This window comes from Triturus cristatus, chromosome 5_1 (genome assembly GCF_964204655.1).
Source record: "Triturus cristatus chromosome 5_1, aTriCri1.1, whole genome shotgun sequence".
Taxonomy (NCBI): Eukaryota; Metazoa; Chordata; class Amphibia; order Caudata; family Salamandridae; genus Triturus; species Triturus cristatus.
Window position 1 is genome coordinate 768,748,482 of NC_140587.1, and position 22,006 is coordinate 768,770,487.

General features: G+C 44.6%; 1 protein-coding gene across 1 annotated transcript in view; it reads right to left on the reverse strand.

Moving 5' to 3' along the window:
• CABYR (calcium binding tyrosine phosphorylation regulated) overlaps positions 1-22,006 on the reverse strand; it is a 153,001-nt gene that overhangs the window by 28,927 nt on the left and 102,068 nt on the right. The gene's annotated exons all lie outside the window — the stretch shown is intronic.

The following is a 22,006-nucleotide window of genomic DNA, read 5'->3' on the forward strand; positions in this document are numbered from 1 at the left end:
CTTGCGAAGGCACATGCAACATATAAAAATTCCATGTTCAATTTTATGGGTACCTTTACACAGGCACAACTCCTGATACCGCCTGGCAACAACACTATATAGATTTCTTGGACCTTCCCTGCATCTCACCAGGGGAAAATGACCGGTTAAATGGGCCAATCACGGCTGAAGAAGTAGGACAGGCTATCGCAAAACTCAAACTTCACAAAGCCCCAGGGCCCAATGGGCTGACAGTGTATTTTTATAAGATCTACCCATCAGAGCTTATCCCTCACCTCACCGGGTTGTTCAACGCAATAGCTGAGGAGGCCACTGTTTCGACCTCTATGGCTGAGGCGGAGATCTCCGTTATCCCTAAGCCAGGGAAGAATCCGTAAAGTTGTGCCTCTTACAGGCCATTTGCGCTCCTGAATCTATAGGCCAAAATCTATTCTGCAATCTTAGCCGCTAGGATAGAAGACCTAATGCCCATGCTAATCCACCCTGATCAATCAGGCTTCCTAAAGGGAAGGCAAACGCATGATAATATTTGGAGAACGATACACCTGATTGAAAAATTCTCTAAATTAAAACTTCCGGCAATCCTGGTGGGTCTTGACGCTCAAAAAGCCTTTGACATGGTGGATTGGTCGTTCCTCTTCCTTACCATGCAGAAGTTCGGCTTTGGGGATTTGTTTATTTATAAAGTTGTATATGGCGCAAACAAGATCCCGAGGGATATCAGCGCGCTTTAAAATATGATGGGAGAAAGGACAAAAGTGCAATATCCATATCAAGTAGGAGAGAGAAAAAACAGGAATGGTCACAGATTACAGGACAATTGCACCCAGGAGGGTAATACAATAAACTGTTGTAAGCGGGCAACAAGGGGGGTCACAGTATGCAGTAAGGAAGAGCGTATGATAGATTTATTAACATGGCCAGGGCCAATTATAAACACCCGCACTCCCGAGCACAGGTCAATGGATACCCGTCACTGCCATTTGTCCTTGGCAGAGGAACGTGACAGGGATGCTCGCTCTCTCCTATTTGCCCTTAGTATCAAACCCCTGGCCGTTCAATTTAGAGCCAACACAGAGATTAAGGGAATACACTTTGGAGGGAGAGAGCACAAGGCATCATTCTTTGCAGCAATATATTGCTAACGCTCACAGATCCAGGCCCCTCGCTACAGGCAGTACAGGTAGAACTAGGGAAATTTGAAGCAGTGGCTGGTTTTAAAGTTAACTTATTGAAATCCTCCATACTAAATCTCACACTCCTGAGGGCGAAGCAACAAGACTGGGAGGACAGACCTCTCTACAATGGGCTAAACATTCCCTTCTATACCTAGGCATCCAACTCACCCAAAAGATCGACAACCTATACAAGGCCAATTACCCCCCACTAATGGCGCAACTCTAACAAGACCTTAAGCGGTGGCAGATATTGTGCATCTTCTGGCTTGGATGGATAAACATCGACAAAATGACAGTCCTACTAAAATTCCTCTATCTTTTTCAGGCGCTCCCAGTTGCCCTAGACCGTGATCTATTACCTAGATTACGCTCTCTCATTACTAAATTTATCTGGCAGAGTGGGAGAGCACGACTTCCCTTCCACGTGTTAAGACGCTCAAAAAAAGAAGGGGGTGGCTTTACCGGATTTCGCACTTTACTACCAAGCAGCACAGTTATGGGTGATTGTAGAATGGTCCATGAGGGAGTCCGATAAACATTGGCTCCACATGGACAGGGCGATAGTGGGCAGAATGATCCTCTGAAAACCGTAAAAAGATAGGCCAGCAAACGCTTATATCAGCACCCCGACTCAAACCACACTCAAGGCCTGGGACAAGATCATGAAGAAAGAGCGATGGACATCTTTCCCCGCCCCTTATACTCCTATTCATGTCAACCCTGATTTCCCTCCAGCGCTACAAGATGGGCCTTTTGATCAATGGCGAGACGGGGGTGTCTGAAGGTGTCAGACATGTCCCACAATTTTGACATGCTCACGTTTGAGAGTTGTCAGAGGGAGTTCCTGGTCCTAGAAAGCGAGCTCTTCCATTATCTCCAAATCAAACACTGGGTATCTCAACCTCAGATGAGGGACGCCGCCACTAGACAGCATACACCGATAGAGCAGCTGGTAAGGAGGGTGGGCACCATTAAAGGGGCAATCTCTTCACTATATGCCATGTTATTATCAGCAATACATGCCCCACGGGCACGATACATGCCTTTCTGGGAAAAAGTGATCGGAAGTGACATTACTGAGCAGGAGTGAAAACATATATGGGGGGATCTAGCCAGGCACAACCATTCGGTCGCCCTGAAGAAGGCCCACTATCAGACACTCTTTGACTGGTATCTGTATCCCACTCAACTCAAAAAGATCTTTCCAGACACCTCCGACCTCTGTTTTTTTTTCCTGATTTTTTTGTTTACATTTTTTTATTAGGGTTTTGCATGCATCTTTCCACATTGAACAGCAACGGTTATTATACAGGTTAATCATTTTAGCACATCATCATGAGTCATTAGTTCAGCCTGCAGTGGGGGGTACATTAATCATGTGGCCATTAGATCCTCCTGATATGGTTAATGAGACATATCTCCCACAGGTGTGTTCTGATGGGCCCACATGTATATCGTTGCAGTAGTGCCTATTTGTCCCAAGTTGTCCAGGGTCAACTCTGTCTCCCCTATTCCGTCTTTGCAGCGTTCCCCTCACACCCAATATAATCGTCTGGGTCATGTAACTAGTACATCGGTGTTTGAACTGCCGATGGGATCAACTGCCAACTTCGGGGCGGCTTGGGAAAGATTCCAGACAACTCCGACCTCTGTTGGCGAGACTGCGGCCTGCAAGGGAACTTTCGCCACAGATGGTGGGATTGCCCTGGTATCCGCGTTTTTTGGGAGGAAATCCTTTCACACATCAAAGACCTGCTTGGGTACCCCCTTCCCACAACTATAGAGGGATTTCTTCTGGGTATTAGGGACCCTGACCTTGAACACCAGACAAAAGCAGACAAGGCAATCATGTGGGCATGCTTAGGGGCGGCCAAAATAACAGTAGCAGCAGCCTAGAAAAAGAAGGACATGGCAGCTGTAACGTTGTGGCACTCCCGGCTCTGGAGAATACTCATCATGGAAAGGTTGGCCGATATTTTTAGAGATGAATATAAGAACTTTGAGTATAAAGGGGGCCCTCTGGTAACCTTTCTGTCTCGTTGCCTGCCATCGGCCGTCTACCCACCTTCAATTCGAGCCATGCACCTATTCCAATTCTAAATATGTCCAGAAGGTGGTCCCCTACACCTCCGTATTGGACAATAGGGCCCCACTTGGGAACAGTTGATAAACTAGCAGTACCTGTCCTCCAAGGTACGTCTGCGGACCCGACAGCTGATTTCAGAGACACCACCACCACCGGGGAAGGGGAGTAGGGAGGGCTAGGGAGGAGTTTGTTTACGGTTTTTGTTTTGGGGGCGACCCCTATTGTTTGATTCAATAAACAGGCATAATTTGTAGCCTGGGGGGGACATTGGGACTTCTTCGCATGAGGAACTGGACTCACACTAGCATCAGTCATATGTACGGGGTCCTACGCACTCTCCTGTGTAACTTGTGTTATTTGAATGACATGCTGAATAAAAAGACCTTTGACAAAAATTCCATGTTCATCCAAAGTGCATGTGCTTAAGCCCGATCCGAAATATTATATTTTATAAAAAGTGGTATTAAATCACACAACAAATTCTATAAAAATGTAAACAACCTAAAAAAATGAACATTAAACTTTTTAAACCTAGACCACATGTACAATTATTCTCAACATTCAAAAGTGGATTAACCTTCTCAGGCTTTAAATAGTGCACATTCAGAGCAGCTCAACATTTTAAGAGTGATAAGCATAATTGGGTATTGGGCAGGGTGGCTATATACCGGAATGCCTTGTGGTTGGCCCATGCTACTATAAGTGCTTCATTACGAGCGTTGATGAAGAAAATTTTTTCATTTAAGTGGTCACAAGAATGTGAGAGAAGTTTCAAGAAAATCAAACAAGCCATTGAAACTGCTGCTGAAAGCTCCTACTTCAATCCAAAGCTTCATATACAGGTTATTGTGGACGCTAGCCCAGTCGGGTTAGGTGCTATCCTTGCACAGTACAGCAGACACCCAAATGCTCAAAGGCATATTGTGGCATATGCCAGTAGAAGTTTGTGCCAGACAGAATGTGCTTTCAACCTGAGAAAGAAAGTTTAGCCGTGGTATGGGCTTGTGTACATTTCCATGTGTTCCTGTATGGAAAGCCTTTTATGCTAGTAACTGACCATCAAGCTTTACTGACTATCTTTGACAATCCAAGAGCCAAGGAGCCTCTTCACAAACGGTGGGGACTACGAAGACAAGAGTACAATTATACTTTTGTGCATCATCCAGGGAAGGATCAAAACTCTGCTGAATACTTTTCCAGAGTGCCTATACAAGGTCAGGGTGCGCCATCAAAGATGGCTGAAGCCTACATTAATTTCATTGTAAAATCAAATATGCCAGCAGCTAAATCGTTAGCCCAGATCATCGCTGCCACAAGCCATGATCGTGACATAGTGAAATTGAAAGATATAATTATACATCAGTCATGGAACTGACACACTCGACCTCTCACCAATGATGTTGAATATCAAAAATACTAAAACGTTAAAGATAAACTGTCCACAACTCAGGAAGGAGTTATACTGTGAAGGTCGAGCATCCTGATTCTGGAAAGTCTGTGACAGAAAATAATTGAAGTAGCTAATTGTGCTTTTTCTGTATCCACTCCCGGTTTTGATTTGTTTTGCCAGACATTTGTGACTATCTGTGATCCATTCTACTTAATCCAATCCACATAAGGTATGGTCTTTCCCAACCTTATATATTAGTTATATATATTTGGGTTAGGGCCGCAGTCACTTCTCCCATTTTAAGGAAGTTGTCCAAGTCAGTGAGCTGCAATATCCATAAAATAGGAATGTCTTCTAGAACAATAATTTCAGCCTTTAAGATCCTGATTCCTTGTTTGTTTTTAACATAATTGTCTGCTGCCCTGTTTACCTTCATCCTATCTATCAGCTTCTTAGTTCTGCTTTCTGTGAGATGCTGTATTTCTCTCGGTCTTAACAAGTCTCCAAACCACTTTAACAACCCTCCCCTATAACAAATGTCCAGAATTCTTTGAAGTGCTGTTTTTAAAATAGGCAACCCATCTGTAATTCTGATATCCATAGCATACTCTCTTTTGGCATCACCTTCAGTCTGTGGGCGAGCACCTTTTTGGCTTCATCACCAAGAACCATTTTGGCTTCTTCACCCTTTGTTTTGATAAGCATTTGCCTCAGAGGCTGCAAGATAATTTCCGTGTTGGTTATTAATAGTGCATTTAGTTTACCCTTTCCTGATTGTAATGTCATACTATCCTTTTAAGTACATACGTCTTCATGGGACTGTTGCACCTACACTTATTGTTTTTGGAGTTTATCTTGGCCCAATTTATCAAACTATTTAATGTCTGAAGATATGGTTGATATATTGTCCCCAGTGGCTACCTTAGAAGCATCCAAGGTTATGGCTTTAGGCATATCACCAACATCACATACTTAAGTCCAAGTAGTCTTTATTTATTTTCTATTTTTATAAACATTTGTATAGACCCTTTCAAAAGGACTACACAATCCAGCTTCTTCACAAGTTAATAGACCAGCACCACCAACCCACTGCACTCCATACATGCGGTTATATGGATTATACGTGGTCTCCATTTTACTTCTACTTTTTAACTTAGCATCTCTATTAGATGGTGGTTTGTACATGTTTTTTATTAACACGAGAATGTGCCATGTACGCGTTTGCTTTTAGTAGCCATTATTGCTCTATAATCTGCACTGTTAGTTCCAGCAACACACATACTAGAGCACAATGTCCTTCCTTTGTTATGTGCTCGTAGGTGCCGATTCTTTCCCTCTAGACTAAGCGCCTGATTTAGATCTTGGCTAGACTGTTCTTGCAGTCACTTTTTTAGCAGGCTTCTCGTCCGCCGCCTTGGCGGTCTGCCTACCCGATTTAGATGTTGGCTAGGCATTGGAGCGAAGACCGCTGTGTCCTGCCAACTCCGCCAACCCTTGGTCCCAGATACAGTCCGGGCTGGACTGTTCCTATGAGGAACAGGGTCAAGACTGATTTGCATATGGCTGGGTTCTGAACTGGGGTGGCGAAGTGAGCCAAAAAACTGATAATGGATTCAACCCACTGGGGGCTGAGTGTCTGAAAAGTTTCAGAGCTCCGTCAATCATCTCCTTGTGTTTGCTTTGTTCACCCTAAGTTGGCAGGGTATGCCCAGACGTGGGTCCCTTGCTACCTTTGCCACTGGATTCAAGCTAGCCTGGCTGATGAGGGGTGTTACACCGAAACCGGTCCCAGCATGCTTGTTTCCGGTCCAGGGAAGACCTGGCTTGGCATTCGAGCTGCACTGTTTTCATGAGGAACAGGGTCAAGACTGATTTGCATATGGCTGGGTCTGAATTGGGGTGTCGAAGAGAGCTAAAGAACGATGATGGAGTCAACGCTGATCTGTGGAGTGACTGCGGACCCTTGGTGGCTCGATGAGGTGCAGGGGACAGTGGAGGTGCGGGTGGAGGGACACACACTACGCAGGCGAAAACCCGGCAGTCCGTGTGGAGTACCTGGAACATCCACAGGAAGGTGGCGGTGATTGCCCCTGGAGGGTTTGGTCCCTACTTTTGACCATTGACCTCTCCCCCCCGTACCAGCCAAGAAAGAGCAAGGTGAAAGGCGGAAAAGTAATGCGCAGTCCTCACAAAACGAAGTTGGAAAAGTTCACACTACATAAAAATCAAGACAAAGCAGGAGGCTCACCAGACCAGCTGCAGTCCCTCACCCAGCCAATACCAGAGAAGGAAGACCTGACACTACACAACATCATGGCAGCCATAAGTGGAGTACAGATGTCCTTGGAAATGCAAATAGACCCCATCACGACAAAGGTCTCACTCATCAGGGTTGATCTCCGAAATGTGGGCACACAAGTCAAAAGGGTAGAAGAAGCAACAGTTAGTCTGCAGACCTACACATAAGTTCTCAAGAAGCAAGTTAATGAATTGCAAATCACAAGTAAAATTCAAGAGGCAAAGCTCGACGATTATAAAGGCAGGTCAAGACCAAACAACGTCCGAATTATTGTAGTCCCTGAGCGAGCAGAAGGACCGGCAGTGGACCTGTTTGTCGAGGACCTGGTCCTAAAGAAAATGCAGCCCCGTGGCCTTTCACAATATTTCTATGTTGAGAGGATGCACTGGGCCCTGGGCGGAAGACCAAAGCCAGGGCGCCCCACACCGCCAAACCTGGCACTTCTATTCAGCTTTCTGGATCGAGATAATATATTGCAGACGGCCCACAGAACTCCTCCAGTAACCTATGAAAATAGTACAATCCCTTTCTTTCCTGGGCTTCACGGTAAAGGTCCACAGACAAAGACGGAGTTTTCTTGAAGTTAAAGCATTAGGGGAAAGGGAAGTGACGTATTCCATGATCTTCCCGGTGAAGCTGCGGGTCAAGGCTGAAGGGAAGACCTGGTTCTTCTCGATTCCTGACGAGGCCTGGGGGTAGATGGTCAGATGGCGAGTGGAGGGGGCTCCAGGCCTAAAGCACGGAGGGATAGATAAGGAGACCCACGCATTTCAGCAAGCAACGAACCGGAGGCATCAGCCAAGAGTATAATGAATCGCCGGAAAAACCATCGGACCTAAAAAGACTGCCCAATGACAGGTGAACATTAACCCCACTCTTGTGGTGTTGTGTAGTTCCTACCAATCTGTGGACAACATAAACTTAGGGTGAGGTGCTTAAACTTATTCCATGCACCCCACAGTATATGTTGACCAGCTAGCTCACAGTGCCACCATAAGCCCCCCCCGCCAACCCAAATAAGGAGTGAACGGTTTCTGGCAACTACTGAACAACCCAACACTGACCCCTCAGGGATCGTGGTAACAGATCTAGAACCCTTTCGCTCAGACACTTTTCCATTCTTGTTCTCAGAGAAATATACAGAGAATGCACAATGGGACGTTTTCAATATATTTACTGAACCAACGTTATTCTTGTACAGAATACATGTGCTGTGATAATCAGTAGACAGAAGCAAATGAAAGTGATTACAAGCACCAAAAGAGTAAATAGCAGATATAGTACCACCATGGTGCTAAGACAGTGTATATATGTAGCCATATAACACAAGGTAGTAATCAGGCATACTCCTACTATGCAATCCCTACTATGTGTATGCCTAGAGTATATGCCATTACCTGGCGGGAGAGAATGTAGGACCCGACCCGGGTCACGAACTGGACACCGCTCACGGAGATTTCACACAGCTGCTTGGCGAAGCCTCAGCATGCAGGGACCCTCCGTGTCAGCTGAAGTGTCTCCTCTGCTAACCCACGGAAATTCTTTATTTATAATAAAAAGCATCCTGATAATGTACACACAGATTAGCATTGTTGTGAATATGTAGATTTCCCTGTCACCCCGTGGATGAAGATAGAACAACATTTGTACATCGTGCGTAAATGGGTTGTACTCCGAGTTCAAGGCATCGTGATAATGTAGCGCGAAGCCAGATGTATAAGCAAAGCAGTTTCAGAAACCCTAATCCTACATTGTCACGCATGTGAATATCTGCAAAAGGTCACAGCAGTAATATTATTGTGCAGAAAAGAGGACAAAGTAGGAAAATGTGCGGCGTTGCTACACGGGCCGAACTCGGGCACATAACAGTGGACACATGGATATTCAGAGACTCTAAGTGAGACCTTGCAGCGATCGAAAGAGGCATGGTCGACACAGCCTTGCAGACCCTGGGCCCACAGAAGGCTTATGACTATAACGTAGCTACACCCTGCAGGGAACCTGTGGGACTGATCTCCAGAGATAATCAGATATCTTTCAAAGTAATGGTAACAACTTCCTGTTCTTATACATACTTTGGACGGGCGGTGGGTGGACTGGTTGGACCACAGTCCCCAAAAGTTTCGGTTGGGTTGGGCTGACAGGCACTCTGCAGAATTGGAGAGTTAGTTAGTTAAAGGCCCGTCAAGCAGGGAAGCATTGAGGGGGGGTTTGTTTTCCCCAGCTCAGAGGGATGGTTACTTAGTTATCCCAAAGGGAGGGAGGGAGGTGGGGAGAGGCAATCTTTACACACAGTCTACTGTTTAACTTGTTGGTAAAGGCGGCATCTAGAGTCTTACACCACACAGAGTGAAAGGGCAGGGTTGCGAGTAGGGCTCTGACTTAGGATCCCGGCTCCAGATCGGTTTGCCAGTAGAAGGAGGAAGGGACAAAGGTACCCCACAAACATAGAGTATGGCGGACACAATGACCATTCCCACACTGTGGATACTGTCCTGGACTGTTAATGGCTTGAGGGACAAACTGAAACGTGGGCTAGTGCTCCAATATATCAATTGCCACTATACAGACGTGGTCCTGTTACAGGAAACACACCTAGCAGGCAACACCTGTAAAGCTCTAGACCGGTGGGGCTACAATTAGTGGTTCACGCTGGGTTCACATCAGGATCCCAGAGGCATGGGGCTACTCCTGAGGAGCAGCTCCCTCTTACATAGGGGCAGACTTGGACAGACACAAAGGGCAGGTATCCAGCTCGGTCAGGCAAATGGGAGGGAAAGACTGACGAGTTTTACATATTTGTTTCACCAGCGCTACACAACACAACCTTCTTAGACCTGCGCAAATTGCTGCTGGGCTTGCTGGAGGGAGAGCTTTGATAAGAGGGGATTTTAACCTTGCACTATGTTATCATAGGGATCCTTACCTCCCATGATGCCCACCACGTAACCACTCTCATCTATCCGATTTCCTATCAGCCTTGGGGCTATCCGATGTATGGCGAGCTCACCATCGAACACACAACATTATACATTTAATTCTGGAGCACACAACAGCCTTTTATGGATAGATTTCATCCTCACCCTCGCTGTCCAAGTTTCTAATTTTCGAGAGGTGCGACATTTGGTGAGAGGAATCTCCGTACACTCCCCGATATAGGCGTGCTATAATACAGGAACTCTGTACCACCGAAAGACCATCTCACTGAATCCCTTGTACTTAAAAATCCCAAACATCAGGAAGGGGCTGATACAGACCTTGGAACATTATTTCAAGGAGAACGAGTTGTTGGTCGAGTCCTCGCAAATTCTGTGGGAAGCCTTCAAAACGGTGATCAAGGGACAGGCGTTCTCCCTCTCGTTTGACACAAAAGGGACAAGAGGGTTGCAATAGAGGCGTTGGAAAGCAAGATATTGAGCATAGAGGCTCACCTAGCGAAAGGGGATAATGAAACCACAAGGCACACTCTGGGGCATATTATCAAGAAACAATGTTAAAATTATCACTGCTTTAGCGGCAGAAAACTGCCGCTAAAGCGTTGATAATGGGCTTGATAATATGCCCTTGAGAATTTCCATAGAAGTCTATGTTCTGGTGTCAACATGGGCTTCTTTGGGAATTCTCTACGGCATATTATCAAGCCCTTTATCGCCGCTTTAGCGGCAGTTTTCTGCCGCTAAAGCGGCAATAATTTTAACGCAGTGCTTGATAATATGCCCCTCTGGACCTTAAGAGACAGGAGTACAGGGCTATGGTCACAAACGCCACAAAGGCTCGACACTTGGCACCGTGACACAAAATTTACGAAGTGGGGAACAAAGTGGGGAAGTTCCTGGCATGGCTCGATAAGCGACAAGGTGCGAGCTGGTGGGTCACCACTATACACATGGAAGCAGGAGTGACACTGAGAGACCCGCAGGACATAGCTGTGGACTTTGCTAACCACTATTCTCTCCTTTATTCCCCCACCACTACGGCCACAGCACAAGACTCTAGAGATATACTGGCCGACTTGCTCCTCCCCACCCTCTCGCTTGAGGGTTTCACGTTAATGGAGAGTGATCTCACTGACGAGGAGGTGGGCCAACGATACGCAGCATTCAGTCTGGTAAAGCAATGGGTCTGAATGGTCTCCCAATAGAGCTCTATAAGCTAACGGCCTCCAGAGTAGCCCCCAATCTAAGCAAAATGTATTTGGAAAGCCAGCAGAAGGGTGTGCTTCCTGAGGACCAACGTTTGGCCTCCTTAGTGGTTATCCATAAAGAATGCAAGCCAGCAGAAATGTGTATCTCCTATTGTCCCATTTCGCTGCTTAAGGCAGAGGTCAAGATCCTGAACAAGCTGCTGGAATCTCAACTTATCCAAATCATTACCAAACTTGTTCATACGGCCCAATCCAGCTTTATGCCAGGGTGGAATACAGCACTTAACCTGCGTCAACTTCAAGGAGTGCTTGGTCAGGTAGATACTACACAGCGGTCCTGTCCTTTGATGCCAGTTTGGTTGATCCATGGTTTACATTCTCTTCCAATTTCCATGTTTCATTTCACTTCATGTTTTCAGCATTTTCAAGTAAGCAGATACGAACGGATGGGTACACATTTTTTACACAAGGCTTGTTTTCTCCCTTTTTAGTACAGATGCATGCATGAGAACAAAGAGGCCTTTGTTAGTCTACAGGATTGTGGAACTTTCTTGGGTCACTCATTGGACTGTAGAGAAATGACACTTCATGGAGTTTGTAATGCTTCGATGACTAACTTAGCGTGTTAATTAAAGGGTGTCCCCATACAACTGATTTAGAATAAATTTTTGGAAGCTATCTAATTTTAAATGACAAAGGAGGGCTCACCTTTTCTTATCAGGGTAGGCAACTGAGATGGTTGGATGTAGACCCAAAAGAATTTAACCTGTTACTCTTTACTGAGGATTTGAGTTCATCGGGGGGGGGGGGGGTGGGAGGGGGGCTGGGCTGGGGTTTAGCCTGCATTTGCATGTATTGCCCAAAAGGTGTAGGGACTATCTGTCCCAATGACAAAATCCAGATTAGATGAGTCAAAATGGTTTGATCGAGACTGCTGTAAGTCCTTAAGCAGTTTCCCAGAGATAGACAACATGTTGCTCGTTGTCGGAAGGAATATAAAAAGGCTTTAACTAGTCGCAAGCTTGCTTTATGCAAGTCTGCGTGAGAGGACCTAGCTTGAGCTTGAGCTAGCGAAACGAGAGATAGTGCCCTCATCTTGACGGTAATAAATATGCCTTGTAATGCCGAACTGTCAAGCCTTGGCAGACAGACGCATGTTGTTCTTCCAGTGCGCGTAGCATCTGCACGCGCTCCAGATCTCTATCCACAGAAATATTAGGATATCGATCGCTACCACAAAGACCGATTAACTGAGTCCTTGGCAACACTTAAAGGTCACAGGTCGGACATCCGCACCTCCTGTGTTCACATTCTTCCGTTCCGAGATCACACAGGCTCGCACATATTACTGTGCCTCCAGAAGATAATCCCACGACGTAATTTCTGCATCATCACGCTGTGCTACTCCTTGTATTGCCAGCCCTCCCCTACCCTCGCATTGGGCACCCAGTGGGGTCCCATGTGAGTATCTTTCCCTTCCTGTGGCACATATCAATCACGCGGCTGCGCAATCACCACCTCAGATGTCCCTACATTACTAGGTCCTGAAGAGACCCTACATCGCACAAAGCGTCGAAACGTCGTCAACACAACACTAAAGCAAACCGTTAACCAGCGCTTATCATTGTATTTAGATGTGGTCATAGTGTGTATAATTTGAAATTGTCAACTTTATGAAATTTTAGAAACTGAGCACATATGTCACAAATATTTCACCAATGTTTTAAGTTCCAGTTTCACTGGGGACACTATGCACTCTTTGTATACATTTGTTAAATTTTTTCATAACATAAAAGAAAACACTGTGAGAAACAGATACACAGGTGTGTGTGGTCTCTTCTCTTTTTGACATCATCTTAACCCTAAAACTCTATTGCGATTGTGCATATTTATATCAGTACAGTCATATATTTTTCCACATGAACCATTGTTTCTGTTACTACTTTCAGTGCAGGCTGATTGCCCTAGGATCGGAACAAGATTGTTGCCGGCCTTCTTATACGCCAATGATGCCTGCTCATGGAGCGTACTGCGGTGGGTCTGCAATCATTATTGGATAAGTTTGTCTCCTTTATGGACAGCTTGGACCTTGCAGTTAACTTCACAAAATCATATGTTATCGTAGCTGGACCTCTGTCCCCCAGTTCCAAAACCTTTAAGATGGGGAGTCACATCTTGGCAAAGGTTCCAGCTTTTTCCTATCTCGGGGTGTTATTTGATGTTAATATGAGTTGGAAACCCGTAGTTGAGGGAAAGAGATGTGGTCTGGTAAAGACCACGGGGGCAGTAGCTATGATGCCCACCACGTAACCACTCTTATCTATCCGATTTCCTATCAGCCTTGGGGCTATCCGATGTATGGCGAGCTCACCATCGAACACACAACATTATACATTTAATTCTGGAGCACACAACAGCCTTTTATGGATAGATTTCATCCTCACCCTCGCTGTCCAAGTTTCTAATTTTCGAGAGGTGCGACATTTGGTGAGAGGAATCTCCGTACACTCCCCGATATAGGCGTGCTATAATACAGGAACTCTGTACCACCGAAAGACCATCTCACTGAATCCCTTGTACTTAAAAATCCCAAACATCAGGAAGGGGCTGATACAGACCTTGGAACATTATTTCAAGGAGAACGAGTTGTTGGTCGAGTCCTCGCAAATTCTGTGGGAAGCCTTCAAAACGGTGATCAAGGGACAGGCGTTCTCCCTCTCGTTTGGCCACAAAAGGGACAAGAGGGTTGCAATAGAGGCGTTGGAAAGCAAGATATTGAGCATAGAGGCTCACTTAGCGAAAGGGGATAATGAAACCACAAGGCACCCTCTGGGGCATATTATCAAGAAACAATGTTAAAATTATCACTGCTTTAGCGGCAGAAAACTGCCGCTAAAGCGTTGATAATGGGCTTGATAATATGCCCTTGAGAATTTCCATAGAAGTCTATGTTCTGGTGTCAACATGGGCTTCTTTGGGAATTCTCTACGGCATATTATCAAGCCCTTTATCGCCGCTTTAGCGGCAGTTTTCTGCCGCTAAAGCGGCAATAATTTTAACGCAGTGCTTGATAATATGCCCCTCTGGACCTTAAGAGACAGGAGTACAGGGCTATGGTCACAAACGCCACAAAGGCTTGACACTTGGCACCGTGACACAAAATTTACGAAGTGGGGAACAAAGTGGGGAAGTTGCTGGCATGGCTTGATAAGCGACAAGGTGCGAGCCGGTGGGTCACCACTATACACATGGAAGCAGGAGTGACACTGAGAGACCCGCAGGACATAGCTGTGGACTTTGCTAACCACTATTCTCTCCTTTATTCCCCCACCACTACGGCCACAGCACAAGACTCTAGAGATATACTGGCCGACTTGCTCCTCCCCACCCTCTCGCTTGAGGGTTTCACGTTAATGGAGAGTGATCTCACTGACGAGGAGGTGGGCCAACGATACGCAGCATTCAGTCTGGTAAAGCAATGGGTCTGAATGGTCTCCCAATAGAGCTCTATAAGCTAACGGCCTCCAGAGTAGCCCCCAATCTAAGCAAAATGTATTTGGAAAGCCAGCAGAAGGGTGTGCTTCCTGAGGACCAACGTTTGGCCTCCTTAGTGGTTATCCATAAAGAATGCAAGCCAGCAGAAATGTGTATCTCCTATTGTCCCATTTCGCTGCTTAAGGCAGAGGTCAAGATCCTGAACAAGCTGCTGGAATCTCAACTTATCCAAATCATTACCAAACTTGTTCATACGGCCCAATCCAGCTTTATGCCAGGGTGGAATACAGCACTTAACCTGCGTCAACTTCAAGGAGTGCTTGGTCAGCTAGATACTACACAGCGGTCCTGTCCTTTGATGCCAGTTTGGTTGATCCATGGTTTACTTTCTCTTCCAATTTCCATGTTTCATTTCACTTCATGTTTTCAACATTTTCAAGTAAGCAGATACGAACGGATGGGTACACATTTTTTACACAAGGCTTGTTTTCTCCCTTTTTAGTACAGATGCATGCATGAGAACAAAGAGGCCTTTGTTAGTCTACAGGATTGTGGAACTTTCTTGGGTCACTCATTGGACTGTAGAGAAATGACACTTCATGGAGTTTGTAATGCTTCGATGACTAACTTAGCGTGTTAATTAAAGGGTGTCCCCATACAACTGATTTAGAATAAATTTTTGGAAGCTATCTAATTTTAAATGACAAAGGAGGGCTCACCTTTTCTTATCAGGGTAGGCAACTGAGATGGTTGGATGTAGACCCAAAAGAATTTAACCTGTTACTCTTTACTGAGTGTTGTCAGGAGATATCTACCCGCTTGGATTTGAATTCATCGGGGGGGGGGGAGGGGGGCTGGGCTGGGGTCTAGCCTGCATTTGCATGTATTGCCCAAAAGGTGTAGGGACTATCTGTCCCAATGACAAAATCCAGATTAGATGAGTCAAATTGGTTTGATCGAGACTGCTGTAAGTCCTTAAGCAGTTTCCCAGAGATAGACAACATGTTGCTCGTTGTCAGAAGGAATATAAAAAGGCTTTAACTAGTCGCAAGCTTGCTTTATGCAAGTCTGCGTGAGAGGACCTAGCTTGAGCTTGAGCTAGCGAAACGAGAGATAGTGCCCTCATCTTGACGGTAATAAATATGCCTTGTAATGCCGAACTGTCAAGCCTTGGCAGACAGACGCATGTTGTTCTTCCAGTGCGCGTAGCATCTGCACGCGCTCCAGATCTCTATCCACAGAAATATTAGGATATCGATCGCTACCACAAAGACCGATTAACTGAGTCCTTGGCAACACTTAAAGGTCACAGGTCGGACATCCGCACCTCCTGTGTTCACATTCTTCCGTTCCGAGATCACACAGGCTCGCACATATTACTGTGCGTCCAGAAGATAATCCCACGACGTAATTTCTGCATCATCACGCTGTGCTACTCCTTGTATTGCCAGCCCTCCCCTACCCTCGCATTGGGCACCCAGTGGGGTCCCATGTGAGTATCTTTCCCTTCCTGTGGCACATATCAATCACGCGGCTGCGCAATCACCACCTCAGATGTCCCTACATTACTAGGTCCTGAAGAGACCCTACATCGCACAAAGCGCCGAAACGTCGTCAACACAACACTAAAGCGAACCGTTAACCAGCGCTTATCATTGTATTTAGATGTGGTCATATTGTGTATAATTTGAAATTGTCAACTTTATGAAATTTTAGAAACTGAGCACATATGTCACAAATATTTCACCAATGTTTTAAGTTCCAGTTTCACTGGGGACACTATGCACTCTTTGTATACATTTGTTAAATTTTTTCATAACATAAAAGAAAACACTGTGAGAAACAGATACACAGGTGTGTGTGGTCTCTTCTCTTTTTGACATCATCTTAACCCTAAAACTCTATTGCGATTGTGCATATTTATATCAGTACAGTCATATATTTTTCCACATGAACCATTGTTTCTGTTACTACTTTCAGTGCAGGCTGATTGCCCTAGGATCGGAACAAGATTGTTGCCGGCCTTCTTATACGCCAATGATGCCTGCTCATGGAGCGTACTGCGGTGGGTCTGCAATCATTATTGGATAAGTTTGTCTCCTTTATGGACAGCTTGGACCTTGCAGTTAACTTCACAAAATCATATGTTATCGTAGCTGGACCTCTGTCCCCCAGTTCCAAAACCTTTAAGATGGGGAGTCACATCTTGGCAAAGGTTCCAGCTTTTTCCTATCTCGGGGTGTTATTTGATGTTAATATGAGTTGGAAACCCGTAGTTGAGGGAAAGAGATGTGGTCTGGTCAAGACCACGGGGGCAGTAGCTACTCCTGCAAAGAGGTTGGGCTCATGGTCACCTAACACCTTATTTAAGCTTTATCAGTCCAAGTGTGTTTCTACCGTGCAATAAGGCAGTGAGGTGTGGGGTTACTTAATGGCTGATAAAATTTAGCTTGTAGAAAATATGTTCCTAAGACGTATCCTGCAGGTCCTGCATAGTACCCTGGCCATTTATGTTCATGAGGAGCTTGGCATTATATAGCATTATATATGTGGTAACCTCGTTGCTCTCAGGCTTTTTGTGTACTAGATCAAGATATGGACTGGGGGGGTTCCCAACTGAACAGACTGATTCGGTCTGTCCCTTGATCATGTGCAGAAAACCCAACTGTTGTACACACGCACTTTAAAATGTAATGCATTGTGAAATTAATCTAGTCTTTTTAACTTTTTATGGTATCATAAGAATTAATGCCTCTTTGTTTTACAGTTTTATAAAGTGTATGTGTTATGATTTTATGCTCTTTTATGGTTGTATGTATAACTGAATAAAGATTTATTTGATGATGAAGTGATCATGGTGGTTTTCAAGCATTTTTGGAAGCATTGCGATTGTGCTGTTGCTCCTTGTTGCTATTTTGGTTATATTTTTGTTGCTCTGCAATGGATGTCCCACAATGAGGTAAAATGGGAATGGAACTACCACACCTCCTTCCGTGTCGTGAACGCAGGATACAATATTTTGGAGAGTCATTGTTACTGGAACTGATATCTCACCTTCCGGAGTGTATGGTTTCAGAGAGTGCAGCCGTGTTTTGCTATCTATGGTGCTCATTTGAGTGTGATCTCGACTTATGCCTTGCTATGCAATTGTTGTAGTCTCTAGATATGGATCTGCTTGTGTGTCCTTTGCAGTGGCATCGGCTGTGTTATCACATGATGTTGCTTCCTTTGCTACAAAAAGCCTATTATGAGCTACCTTCGCCAACACCTGAGGCTCTTTTGACTTCAGGTTTTCGGGCACCTGAGCATTCTTCGGATGCTACACTCCTGCCGCTTTTGCCCCTGGAATCTGCTAAATGGGCTGGTGATGACTATATTCATCAGTTGGATCTTGCTTTTAAGGTCTCTTTTGATGTCTGAAGATGCGGGTTCTTTCCTGGGTCCTTTTGATATTGGATATGGATGTTGTGCACATTTTGGAAATGTCATCCTCCTCATTGGATGTCTTATAACTTTTTGCGTTGGCTTGTTGGAAATATCCAATTTTTTTATAGATTATATGCTTTATTTGGCAGTTTTTATGGGCTTTAACTTTACTTCTGCTATTAAAGAGTTCTTAAGTGTTGCAAGGCTTTTACACACACATAATGCTAGTACTATTTTTTAAATAGTCGCATCCCCCGACCACATGGAGGGTGTTATATGGATTATATGTGGTCTCCATTTTAGTTCTCCTTTTTAATTTAGCATCTCTTTTAGATGGTGGTTTGTACATGTTTTTCATTAACGTGAGAATGTGCCATGCACACATTTATTTTAAGTAGAGAATGTTGTTCTATAGTCTGCTCTGTTAGTTCCAGAGACACACTTAGTAGAACACAATGTCCTTACTTTATCATGTGCTCATAGGAGGCGATTCTTTCCCTTCAGACTAAGTAACGTTGTTAATCTGCATCGATAGCAGAAAGTGATAAGACCAGTGTTTTATTAGTTAAACTGAGCTTGTGTTGAAGTTGGTGAGATACACTTCATACCGGAGTTATCATGAATGCTGCAGAGAGCTGTGAATAAGGTTCAGACCTGCAGACCATGAAATTTCTCCTCAATAGGAAGATAGCTGCGCAAGCACAGATGTGTGCAGGCTTGCACATTCAGACAGCATGCATTCATGAATGCACTGAGGCCCACTTCTTGAGACATTACACCAAATCTTTGGGGTTAGATCATTCTTACTGTGTCTGGCAGAAGGATACTTTAATTATCCTCTTGTTAGAGTAAAAGTATCATTGATACATAGGAGTAACATTAGGAACAATTAACATGGTTGAATTGTTTGTGTTTTTCACCACTCTAATAATGCTTAACAATAATGTGTTCCATCTGTCTAATAATAGCAGTTCACATTTTATTTACAAGGTTTAGACCTCTTGAATAAACATGTGAAAACGTATTATTGCCTCTTTTCGTTGGAAAACTTTGAGAATGTAAAAGTAACAAATGAAAGAGTTAGATCTGTTTCCACAAATTCCTTTTGAATAACAGTGGTGATGTTCAGGGTTACGGACAGCGTTTACAACTCTGGAGGTTTAGTAGTTTAGATGTGGTATCGTGAGCTGTACTGATAATATGAGTAGACTTAGTGTCTATATTATGAAGTTTCTTTGAAATAATTAATACACAGTCCTACTACATTCGTAGGAACTGTATAACAGTGCCCCCACCTAATCCTACCCTTTTTCAAGCATGTCATATCTAGAGGAGAACAGTTCCAAGAACTCCAAATCTCAGCATGCTTATTTGCGCAGTCTTGTTTACAATAACTTTTCCTCTCAGTCAGTCAGTTCATTTTAACTGTAATTGGTGCTTCACAGCACAAAAAATAATCATTCCAATAACAAGCAAACATTGTGTTCTAGAAGAGACCGAGGCGGGAACAGATTAGTGAAATGCAGTTTCCCGCATCAGTGCCACCGGGAAGTAGCAGCATTACCATTAGGGCTACACTGTCTGAATAGTGGTACGGAGGATAAAGGACATTAGGAGAGACAGTAGTGGAGAACCTACACAGAACAAAACTCACAAATACCATAAATACATTCTTCATTAAGCAAAATTTCTAGTATTAACATACCTGACTATCATCTAAAATACTGTTCTAGTCCTGAGGAAGATCTTGTAAATTAGTGTTCAAAATGCATAGGCATTGCACTGGAGTGCTTCGGTGCCATATACAAAAAAGATCTGAAATAACACTGTTGAGCTCTATGACACCAATAAGCACACATGCCGGGAAACATATAAAAATAACAGAGTGGACACTCATTAGTTCCATGAGTTTGGAATGTTGGATTTAATTGTTTTAAACCAACGATGATATACTGGAAAACATTTGAACTCTCAATGGTTCAAATCATTTAAAATCATTTAAATGTAAATTGTGTTTAGTGTATTGCTTTTATTATAAGCTGAGCACTCTTCCACAAAACCACGATAAATGTGTGTATTGTATTTATGTTACTTGGTATTTGGTAAAAGTGAATGGTACAGTGGAAGCGCACAATTAGGCATGAACATTTGAAAGTCAAAAAAGAACTTCAATTAAAGAAATACAATATGAACTGATGAAAAATTGTCATTAATTATGAAGTAGGGTCCCCTAAAGAGGGTCAAGCTCCATCTTCTATTGACAATCATTCACTACTAGCAGTTAAGAAGCCCATTAATAAGGCTTTAGATTTTGTAGAGCTATTCCTCCTTTGCATAGGTTTCTTGTTAATATGTTTAGGGCTATCCAGAAGGCTCCTCGTTCCATAAAAACACCCTGGCAACTGCCTACATTTTTGTGAAGAAATAATCAGGGACCTCGCATGGGGTATTTTGTAGCTTGTACAAGAACTGGGCAAAGCTGTCATTGAACAGTGCTGCCATGCCCATGACAGAGATCAGAAGCCAGTGTTTGGTGTCATTCTTATACTCGTCAAGGACTTTTCCCAAACTGTTTCTCAGAGGGAGCAGAGACTGTATGTGGTACAAGACTTAAGTATACCCCCAAACTGGTGCCTTTATGCACCAGCCACTCAAAGAAGAGGATGCCTTGGCTCACGCTTAGCGGATCCAAGAACCAGGACCGCAGATATGCGTGTCAGCTACGACCGATGCCCAGGAAGAGGGGTGAGCAGAGGAAGATGTGACTGGAAAGGAGAGCAGCATCCAGTGCCCATCTAGAAAGTCAACTACAATCCCCTTACATAGGGGACCTGCAACACAGCAAAGTAGGGAAAATGCATGGAGGAAATCCATGGCTGAGAAACTGTCTAAAATGAAAAGTAGAGAAAAGCGCTACAACAGGGAAGCAGTGAAATGTTCCTGCACATGCTGCAGGGGTGATAAGTCTGGGTAAACAATCGACACTGAGCCCAGCAATGGGTATAGGTGCCCGCTGTGCAATTCCAAGGCAGGGTGTATTATGAAGGTGCCCCCCTCCGATTGTGTGTGTGGAAAGGCTCATGGCACAGCAGTGGGATGTATTCCCCCAGGACGAGAGAAGGAATGGGTTGGTACAGACGAACTCCCAAAAACCTCAGGGAAACCAACATATTGCATTAAAAGCCAGCCACTAAGAACAGCATTACAGACACTGCAGAGGAATGTTGGTGTTGTGGGCCCGTTCTAGGGGATTGGAGGACAGAAGTGCCAGACGAGCCTCTGCTGAAGGAGGAATGCTCTTTTGCTAACAGCCAGGAACGGACTGTGGTAACAAAACACCATACAAAAAATTATCCTGTCAATCTCACTATCCTTTAGCAGATTGAAATTGGTGGATACGTGGTCCTGATCACCACTGCCACACTGGTAATCCAATATCATTGCTGCAAAGAACCAACAAGAGACCCAGACAGACAGCAAGGAGTATTCTAGCTCCTTGCACCGTTCTGTGGGCACAAGTCAATGAAGCTCTACCCCCACTGGAGCTGCCCACTGAAGACTGCTACAGCGAAAGGGCTGTGAAGTTGGAAGAGACAGCACACGAGAAGCTCAGTGAGGGAGAACTGCGAGGGACAACATTCCATAATGGTCTGGATGTGGGAAATTGGGTTTAGAGACCTGAGGACATTGCTATCCCCCTGCTGAGTTCCCAGCACACCCGGGGCTCACTGACATCCTATGACCTACAGGGCTAGCACGCGAGGGAAGTGACGATGTGGGTGATCTTTCAGGATGGCACTTTAATGCCCTTCGATGAGTTAGTAGATCAGCTTAACATTCCCAGGGGGCAATTTCTAACGTAACAAGCCTTGGTTTATGCGTTACGAGTCAGCTTGAGGTGGGGGAACCCACACCTCATGTTGTAGTACAATATCTCCACACAATGAGAAACAGCTGCAAGCTTGTCAGTTGGCTGACAAAAGCTAAT